This window comes from Ananas comosus, linkage group 1, assembly GCF_001540865.1.
Source record: "Ananas comosus cultivar F153 linkage group 1, ASM154086v1, whole genome shotgun sequence".
Taxonomy (NCBI): Eukaryota; Viridiplantae; Streptophyta; class Magnoliopsida; order Poales; family Bromeliaceae; genus Ananas; species Ananas comosus.
The window spans coordinates 19,456,181-19,465,277 of NC_033621.1; positions in this window are offsets into that span (position 1 = coordinate 19,456,181).

A 9,097-nucleotide genomic window follows, 5' to 3' on the forward strand; every position below is an offset into this window, starting at 1 on the left:
ACCGTTTTCTTTTTTTTTTCTCACCTATTTTTATATTTCTACGATGGTAAAAGCGGTGAATCATTCACCGCTTTTATTTTTTTTCTACTCCTAATGAGAAGTTATGAATGCGGTGAACATTCACCGCGTTTAGAAGTTTATTTTTATAATTATTTTTTTAAAAAAATTATTTTTATAATTATAAAAATCGATAGGATTATTTATAAAAAAAATTCTTTTTTTTTTGATAAAATTTTCCTCCCTGGTTCTTATTGCTGTTGCAGCTGCTGCATCTTTTCCCTGCAATATCAACAGAACATGTAATATATTTGATCTTAGATGTTCCTGGACATTAGCAATCCCTTTTAGCTGCCGCCGCTGATAATTGTGTACTTTCTTGCTTTTCATGTTGGCCAATTTGCATAAAAAATCCACTTATTTTGGGCTTTTGCAAAACCGGGCCANCGTTTCTCCTCTTGTTGCACCATTTCTGTGTAAATAAGATGAGAAATAGTGCAACAACAGAAGAAACAGTTCAACAAGAGGAGAAACAGTATAAATATCACTTAAAAGGATGCAGTTTAAGATAAAAAAATAGTATAATTTTCGTTCAAAGAGTATAATTTTTATCTTAAAGCAGCAGTTTACATCTTAAATAGTATAACTTATAATTTTTTTTGTAATTAACGATGTAATTTCATCTTCATCCTTCTTTTTATATAATTTTTTATCTTTATTTTTTTTTCTGTTTTTTCTATAATTTTTTTGTCACCTTCTCTGCCAACAGCTACGGCGCCGGTGACGACGCCGCTAAGGACCCCCCGCTTCGAGGCTGTAGCGCCGCAGTGACCTCTATGGCGTCGACGTCGGCGCCGGCGCCAGCGAAGATAAATTTTCGTCGGAGGCGGCAGAAAATGAGGAAGAGGGAGAGATGAGAAAGGCGGGGAAGGGCGAGAGGCGTCGTCGTCGGAGACGGTGGAGAAGAGTCGGAGAAGAAAAGAAAAGAAAAAAGCAAAAAAAAAAAAGTCGCGGCGCGGCCTTAATGGGGTCGGAGGCGAGGAAGGTTGGGGGTGCATGGACGAGGGCAAGGGCGAGGGCGAGGGCGAGAGTATGAGGGTGAGAGGCGAGACGGACCGTTTCTGCCTCCGCTCCGCCTCCGCTCTACCAGCGAGAAAAAAAAAAAGAACGAGAGAAACGAAGAAGAGAGAGAAAGAGGAAAGAGAAAAAGTAATAAGGGTATTTTGGTCAGTTTGCTGAAAAAGCGGACCAAATCTGCAAAAATGAAAAAGGTGGCCCGATTTTGCAAAAGCCCAAAATAAGTGAATTTTTTATGCAAATTGGCCTTTCATGTTCTCTCCGAATAGTTTGGCCAAAATATCTGCAAATATTTGTCCTTTAAATTTTCATAGACACAAAGACAATTTGGGTTTGGAGCTTAAATGCAATAAATGGGCCTGTTGTGTATGTAAAATTTATCTGGGGATGTATGTGAGTTAGATGAGTTTTGCCAATTTTATATCACTGCCCAAAAACATTCTTTACTTTCTTGTGTGAGAAAAATATGCATCTTGAGGTTATCGGCATAAGACCAAATCTTGTTTGTGTGTGCATTTTCGACTCGAGAAGCATCTCCAACTTTCCTGAATACTGAGATGGCTTCATGATCTCCTAGTTGAAAACTATCGATATTTGCTACTGATTAAATGGAAATGGTTGCTTTTCGGTAATGTGAATGTATGGACCAGTATAAACAGTTTTGAGTGATTTTCTATCTCTAGTTGTCTACTATCACGACTTCAGAATAATAAAAATCAGATTCTCAATTAGGATACTTGATTAAGGAGTTTTAGGTCTGAAATAATGAAATGTATCTGTCTACAGGGTTGATTCTGTTTATGATCGTAAGAACTAGGTCTGAGATATATCTCTTGTTAAGAAGAGTCTAATAGTTGTAGCTAGTGTATTTTCGTCTCCATATTAATCTTTTGTTTTGATTATCTCCTAGTTACTTTTTGTTCTATATTTTGCTTTTTCTCTCATTTTCTTTTCGAATGAAAAGATCTCCTTGGACATTTGTGTAGTGTGAAATGTTGAAGCTATAAATATGGAACCATAACTTTTATGTGTGATTGATAAAATAAGCTGTTTTGCTGTTTGATCTATTTGAATATAACCACTGCAGTCGAATCTGCACAAGAAGGTTTAACTACAACAATTAAGATTGCGTCCAAATTGATCATAATTTCAAATGCGGTTGTTGAAGGGAGCAATTTTAAGTAATAAATCAAATATTTATTTTATTTTTACATTGATTGGATAATCTCATAATCATATATATAAAAAAGTTCGGATACTATACTATCGATAGTACCAAGCTCTTAATACTATCAAGTCTTCTGAATCATACTATTCCCACCCGCTAGATTATACTATTCAACCAACTACCACTCAGCCTTAGGGGATCACTGTCATCCTAATCGAAGACCATTATCATCCTAACCGTACATCCTTTCATCCAGTAGTTGAAAACTCGATTGTACTAAGCGCTTAGTACTATCAATGGTATAGTAGCATAATTCTATATAAAATGATGAAATTCGTAAATATAATTCCTGACTGAATACAATCAAATAAATTATTTGTAGCACAATTATTTTCTATCGTATCAAACCAAATAACCTAAAATATATATTATAATTACTGTATTTTCTAACTGCTCTCTAATGACACTATATTGCCAATTAAATCCAATGCGGCTCTTTCGTGTGATTAAATTCTATTGTTCAACTCAAAACAATTAAGATGAAATATCTTCAAGTACTTTAAACATTATTAGGATTATTGTTCAGTATAGAACCATGATATTTTTTAAGAACACAAAGTTTTAGATGCTAATAATTTTTTAGCTCTTGGATATAGATTTGTGATCGTTGGATTAAAAGTCAATAATGGTGGCTACTGATGGGACCCCTCATTGTGGCAGGAGCTAAGAGCCACTAGGGTTGATCCAAAAGAACACTAAGATTTAATTTTGGTGCTTCTAAAAATATTTCAGCCAAACTCTTATTATAATTAGTATTTAGCAAGGCATAGAAGAGCCGTTAGATTAGAAATTCATGAAGTTGACTATGGTGAGGGCTGCATTTGATGTGGTTGCTTTGGAATGAAAATTGCAATTGAGAAATGGAATAGGAATCTCAGTGGAATAGGAATGGATATTTAATCGGACGCAATGGTTCGTCCGCTCAAATCCAAGCATCGTTTTCCCAGCGGCAACGGACATCTTGACCCCCCGCCACCACACAACACCCCCTCCCCCAATACGCATGGCCCCCGTGGGTTAGCATGTGTCAGCCCTAACTTTTCCTTCAAAGATGTCATTCTGGCCCCACCGCTCTATCGCCCCCCCTTCCACTTCCTCCAGATCTTGTGTTCCCAATCCTGCCTTGCTTCTCTACCTTCCAAAATTTCTTCTCAACCTCTCTCTCAAGGGTCGCTGTTTTAGGTGCTTCGAAAGGGGCCACCCAGGAAGCCACGGTGTTGCCTCATTTGTATGAATACGGGTCACCCTGTCGTTCGCTGTTCCTACTCGAGAAGTGCACCTTGCACCTCTATGGAACCTGGTCCCTCCTCTGGTCATTCGCAGTCCGTCGTGGCCTTTCTTCTTGCTGCCCCATTCTCCCTCGGTTGTGTGGCAAAGGTGGATACTTTAGGCCTTCAGCTTGATTTCATCAAGGACGTTCTTCCTCGTGGATTGGCGATCAGGTTCATGGGGGCCAGTTGGGATTTCAGGCTTCATCCATGGCTGTCTTCTTCCCCAATTGGATAATGTGCGGATCTGCCATCGACCGCAGCCCCCTCCAAATTGAAAATTTCGACTTCCAGTTTTCCGATTGGGTTGAGGCGGGTGAACTTGAGAGGGGACATCTTCTTACAAGGTCTGGATCCGGTATCATCACTGGCCGATTCTATGCTGGAATGAGGAGGACGTCAAAACTGCTGTTTCGGGCTTTGGTGAACTCTGTTAGGTTGACCCTCTTAGTGAGATGAGGGACGACGTCTCCTTCTTTCGAGCCCGCATTCGGTGCCAGAACGTTTCTCTCATCCCGTAGCAGCTCTTCTTGATGGTGGAGGATAGGTGCTTTCGGATTTCTATCGAGATTGAATCTTGGGAAGATGCTACTCCAATCTTTCTCGGCAAGGATTTGGACAGGCACTTGGGACTTGACTTCTCCGAGGCTCAGGAGAACTTCCTCTCCCGCACAGGTTTTCGCTCTGTCCTAGCTTCTGGAGAACTTGGACGACCGCGCTCCCCTCGGTCGAGAGGAACTACCGGAATGCGGGAGTGTGCGATGGATGGCCGCCGCGTCAGGCGTGAGTAGCAGCCGGTCGTTGGGAGCTTTTCAAATTCAAACCCGGCTGCGTCACGCGCGACGGGTGGCCAATCCCTTTCAGCCGTACGCTGAGTCCTCTGGGCGCCTGTCTATCCACGACAGGGGGGTTGGTGAGCCTTCGGATTCGCGCCGTGGCCCTTCGGCTGCCCTGCCCTCCTCGGGATGCCAACTGGGTTCGAACTCCGACCCTGCCATGCTTGGCGTAGCGGACCTTTCCGCCTCTGCCTCGGGCCAGCCCATGGGCTCCAACCTGCTCTGTCTTCTTTGAGCCTCGGACTTCCGCCCATCTCTCAGCCCTTGGAGCCCGAGTCCAACCCAGACTGCTCCCCACCTTTGACCCACCCCTTGAGCCCAACTCCTTCTCCTCTCCCTTCGTTTGTGGCGCCCGGGCCTCTTTCTTTTCCGAAGTTGGGTACTAGCTTGCTTGGTCCCCCCTAGGCTTTGGAGTGCGCTCCCCTCCTAAGATTTCACCTCTCGACTCTGATCATTCATGTCAACGCCAACCACTCTTAATCTGGCGTAGCCTGCGCTTTGCGGTCAAAAACAGGGGATTGAAGAAGAAATCCACCCTTCAACGAGCTCAAGAGCTTATGTGCAATAAGCACAAATCGGCAAAACTTGCTTCCATTGTTGTGCACCTCTCTCCTATTCGTCGACTGCTGCTGTTGCCTTTGAGTCACTGCTCCAACCCTCTCCCCTGCCAGTGGAAGATGCGCTGCCTTTTCCATCTCTCCATTCCTTCTCAAGGGCGACGGATGCTCCAGCACCTACGAGGAGCTCGGGACACCCGCTCACTCTCAGTGAGATCAAGCATATTATGGCATCATGTGGAATTCCTGATAACGGATTAGGACCCTCCTCTGCTCAGCATGTTTTTCCAACTTTGGTGTCTGTCAACGCCGGGACTTCTACTCGGGGGAGGTAGTCCCCTGGCCGATCTTTTGTGCGGAGTCATCTTTTGTTCTATGGCTAGGAATAGAATCTTTCGTTTCTTGTCCTAGAATGTTAGGGGCCTCAATGATTCGGCCAACTGCACTATTGTCCGGAACTTTATTCGTAAGTAAATGTTGTGTGGTTTGCCTTCAAGAGACCAAACTCGCTTTTACTTCCACTACCAAATTTCGCACAATCTGTGGATTCTATCTTCAGAATTTTCGCTCTTTAGATGCTATTGGGACCAAGGGTGGTGTCCTAACTGCTTGGAACCCCTCTCTTTTCGATTGCATTGAGGATAGGTGTCACGCCCGGGTACCAGCGAAAGCATATCCGGTCGCGTGCACAGACCCGCCGTGTACACCACAACACAAGTATACACAAGGCGTCTACAAACCATATAGTAAAAGCATATAATTCTAACCAGGTAATCAGAGCACGACTTAAAAGTTTAAACTTATACAATCCAAAACCTNAATGCATTTACGATGCAATTTTTCAATTGCCATTACTTTCTTATTTCAGTAACTTGTCAAAACCTTTCAATAGTCTTGCAAAAGTCGTAGACCAGTTCCAAAAGCCGATCCAACCCTCGAACTTACCAAGAGGCTCAAGATTCAGTATATTACAATAGGGCTGGAATTTTTTCGCTCAGCGTTGTTCTCCGACGTAAATGTGATGGCAGGAAGTTCACGATATCAAATATCTATGGTCCCACTTGTGCTAGTCTTAGAGCCAACTTCTTCCAAGAGCTCAGACACCTCGGTCAAATATCGAGGGGTGCATGGGTGGCCATTGGCGATTTCAATGTTTTACTCTCGCGACTTGACAAGAATGGACCGCCGTCGCATACTAATGACATGCTGCTTTTTAGGGTGCTTGTGAGTAACATTGGGCTCTTTGATCTCCCTTTGCTCAACAAATCTTACACTTGGACCAATGGTCGCTGGAATCCTACTCTTGAACGACTTGATCGAGCCTTCATTTCGAAAGGATTGGCATCTTTATTTTCCCAGTTCCTACCTAAGAGCGCTACCACAGCCCTGATCTGATCATTCTCCGCTGATTCTCTCGACACACACTTTTGTCCCCTCATCCCGCCTTTTTAGGCTCGAGTCCTTTTGGCTTCACTACCATGCAATCTTTCAGGTGATTTCTCAAGCTTGGAACTCGCTTGTGTCTATCTCTGATCCAACTTCTCGCTTCACCTCGAAGATCGAGTGTGTTCAAATGGCCCTTCGTTCTTGGGCTAATGGGATTACAACGGCGCTTAAGTTTCAGGGCGCATTATGCCTCTCATGGTTAGATTGGCTTGACAAGGCTGAGGAAAACAGGATTCTGACATTCTCTGAATGCAAGTTGCAACTTTTGTTGTGTGCCATTGATCGATTGGCATATTTGATGGTATTTTTACTATCCTGAGATGATCTCTCAAGATTTCTCTTCTTTCCCACGGTTTCAACCAAGATTGTATGCCGAGTTCATTGACTAACCTCCGACCGAAGAATTCGATGTCACCCTCAGTCATCCCTTCGTATTTAGGTTTGGGTCTCGGCCTGGCTTTATGTTGCCAATTTGGCCGATATCCCGAAAATCTTTGTTGAGATCCAAATGGTTTCTTAGGATAACTCTTTCGACTATTGCACTCCTCATTCTCTTGTTGTAATAATCATTTAAGACTTTTTGCATTAATAGGTCTCTCTTGCCTTTTACAGATCAACTTCCTATTCGGAATTATTAGATCCTTCTTCTGAACCATCTTCTAAGTTGTTCTCCACCTCAGGTACATCTGCCCATTCTTTGGGGAATGCGATGAACTCTTTCTATTCTCCGTACAGTTTCTTCTCATGGATGATCGCTTTCCAATCTCTTTTTGTTATTTCGGCCTTGCATCGTATACATAGCCATAATGTCTTCTTAGTATAATCGACACCATCGTCTGTCTTCCTATCCGCAGGAGCTTTTCCTTTAATATCCACCATATTGACCTGCGAAGGAAAGGAATTTTTGTCAACTTCCATATTTTTGTTCTCTTGGTAGGCAAATATGAGCCGACCTTTATTTATTTCTTTTTGAATCTGCTTTTTAAAGGCAATACAATCATTTGTTCTCTGGCTCCATGAATGGTGCCATTTACAATATCTCATTCTCTTCAGCTCTTCTCCAAAGGATATCGTTTGACCCTCTTGGAGTTAAATTCGTCCATCTTTTAACAACCAATTAAAAATTAAATCGGTCTTTAACATATCAAAAGAATAAGTATATGCTGCTACTCGTGCTTTCGCTTCGCTAGATTTAGCGGGTCTAAGCAAAGAACATTTATATGGCTGACGATTTTTTATCATCTCAGCAGCATATATTTTGGCTTCATCAGCCGAATCTTCTGTCTCATTAGACATGTTCGGCTCATCTTGAGCCAAAAATTCTTCGACGAAGGAGATGTTTTTCTCCTTCCCCTTACTCTAATCTTTATTTCGGCTCCACCTAGGCCGATCTTCATTATTCCCTTTTCTAAATTGCTCATATTGAGCAACTCGAACTCCAAAATCAAATAGATTTGAAAAATACTTATCCTCAAAATAATCTTTGATCTTGAAATGTAGACCATTGAATGCCATTTTAGCAAACTCTGATTCCGGCATTCTAACGAAGCAACGGCTTCTTGCCGTTTTAAATCGATTCAAATATTTTTCAACCGATTCTCCGGATCTCTGTCGAAACTGAGCTAGATCAGCAACCGAAAGTTCTAATTCTGATCTGTAAAATTGTTCATGAAATATTCTCTCCAATTCGTCCCAATCTCGGACGGAATTGGCTAGCAGACTTGTATACCAAGTAAATGCAGTTTTGGTTAACAAGGAATTAAATAATCTGAGTTTTAGAAACGGATCTGCAGCGGCCCTCTCTACATTGGGTCGTAAATCGTGCGACATGTTCAACCGTATTTTCGGTTTCATCGCCTGAAAACTTATCGAATTTCGGTATTTTTCAGTTTGCCGGATAAGAATGTTCCGCATCTATATTCGGGGGTAAGGAGATCTAAATACAGGCCTCATTGCCGGCCTTGCTCCAACTCCAAAAGTATTACGGATGGCTTCCTCAGTTTGAGCATATAGCTCATTATTTTTCCCTTGTATGGGTATATGATCTTGTGCTTGAACCAGATTCGATCCTGGAGAAAGTCCATAATTTTGTACTGCAGGGTTTGCTCCCTGCATAGCATTAGGGGCTTCTCCCCCAGCTCTAATCCCCGCATTTTGGGGCCGATACGTCGCCAATGGTGGCGGAGAAGGTAATCCCCATGCTATTTTCGGTTGTTGACCGGTATTTAAAGCAGCTGGTCTATAGGCCACTTGGAAAGGTGCCCCCTGGTGCTGAGGCTAAACATTCATCGGTGTTAAAGGATTTTGTAATACCGGTGTAACCACAGGTCCTTGTAGACCTACCGTGGGTTGCTCATTTCGTGTCAATAATTGCTCGATTCTGGCAATATTCTCATTAGAGGCTGTGATTGCGGCCAATACTACATCTAGACGAGCAGTACTTCTGTGACTATTTTAGTACAAAACTTATAGGACCTGCATCATTTGTCCCAGCGCTTGAGCCAAACTTGGCTCTTGTTGATATAATTGACCACTAGTCTCACCTTCAACTGACAAGACTGCTTGGCGCTCTACTGCATTCTCAGAATTACTTGCTTGGTCATTCCCAGAATTTCAAGTAACGACCTTATTACGCAGGTTCATGGCATTATCATTAGCCATTGTTTCTGTAATAATATAAATTTACCC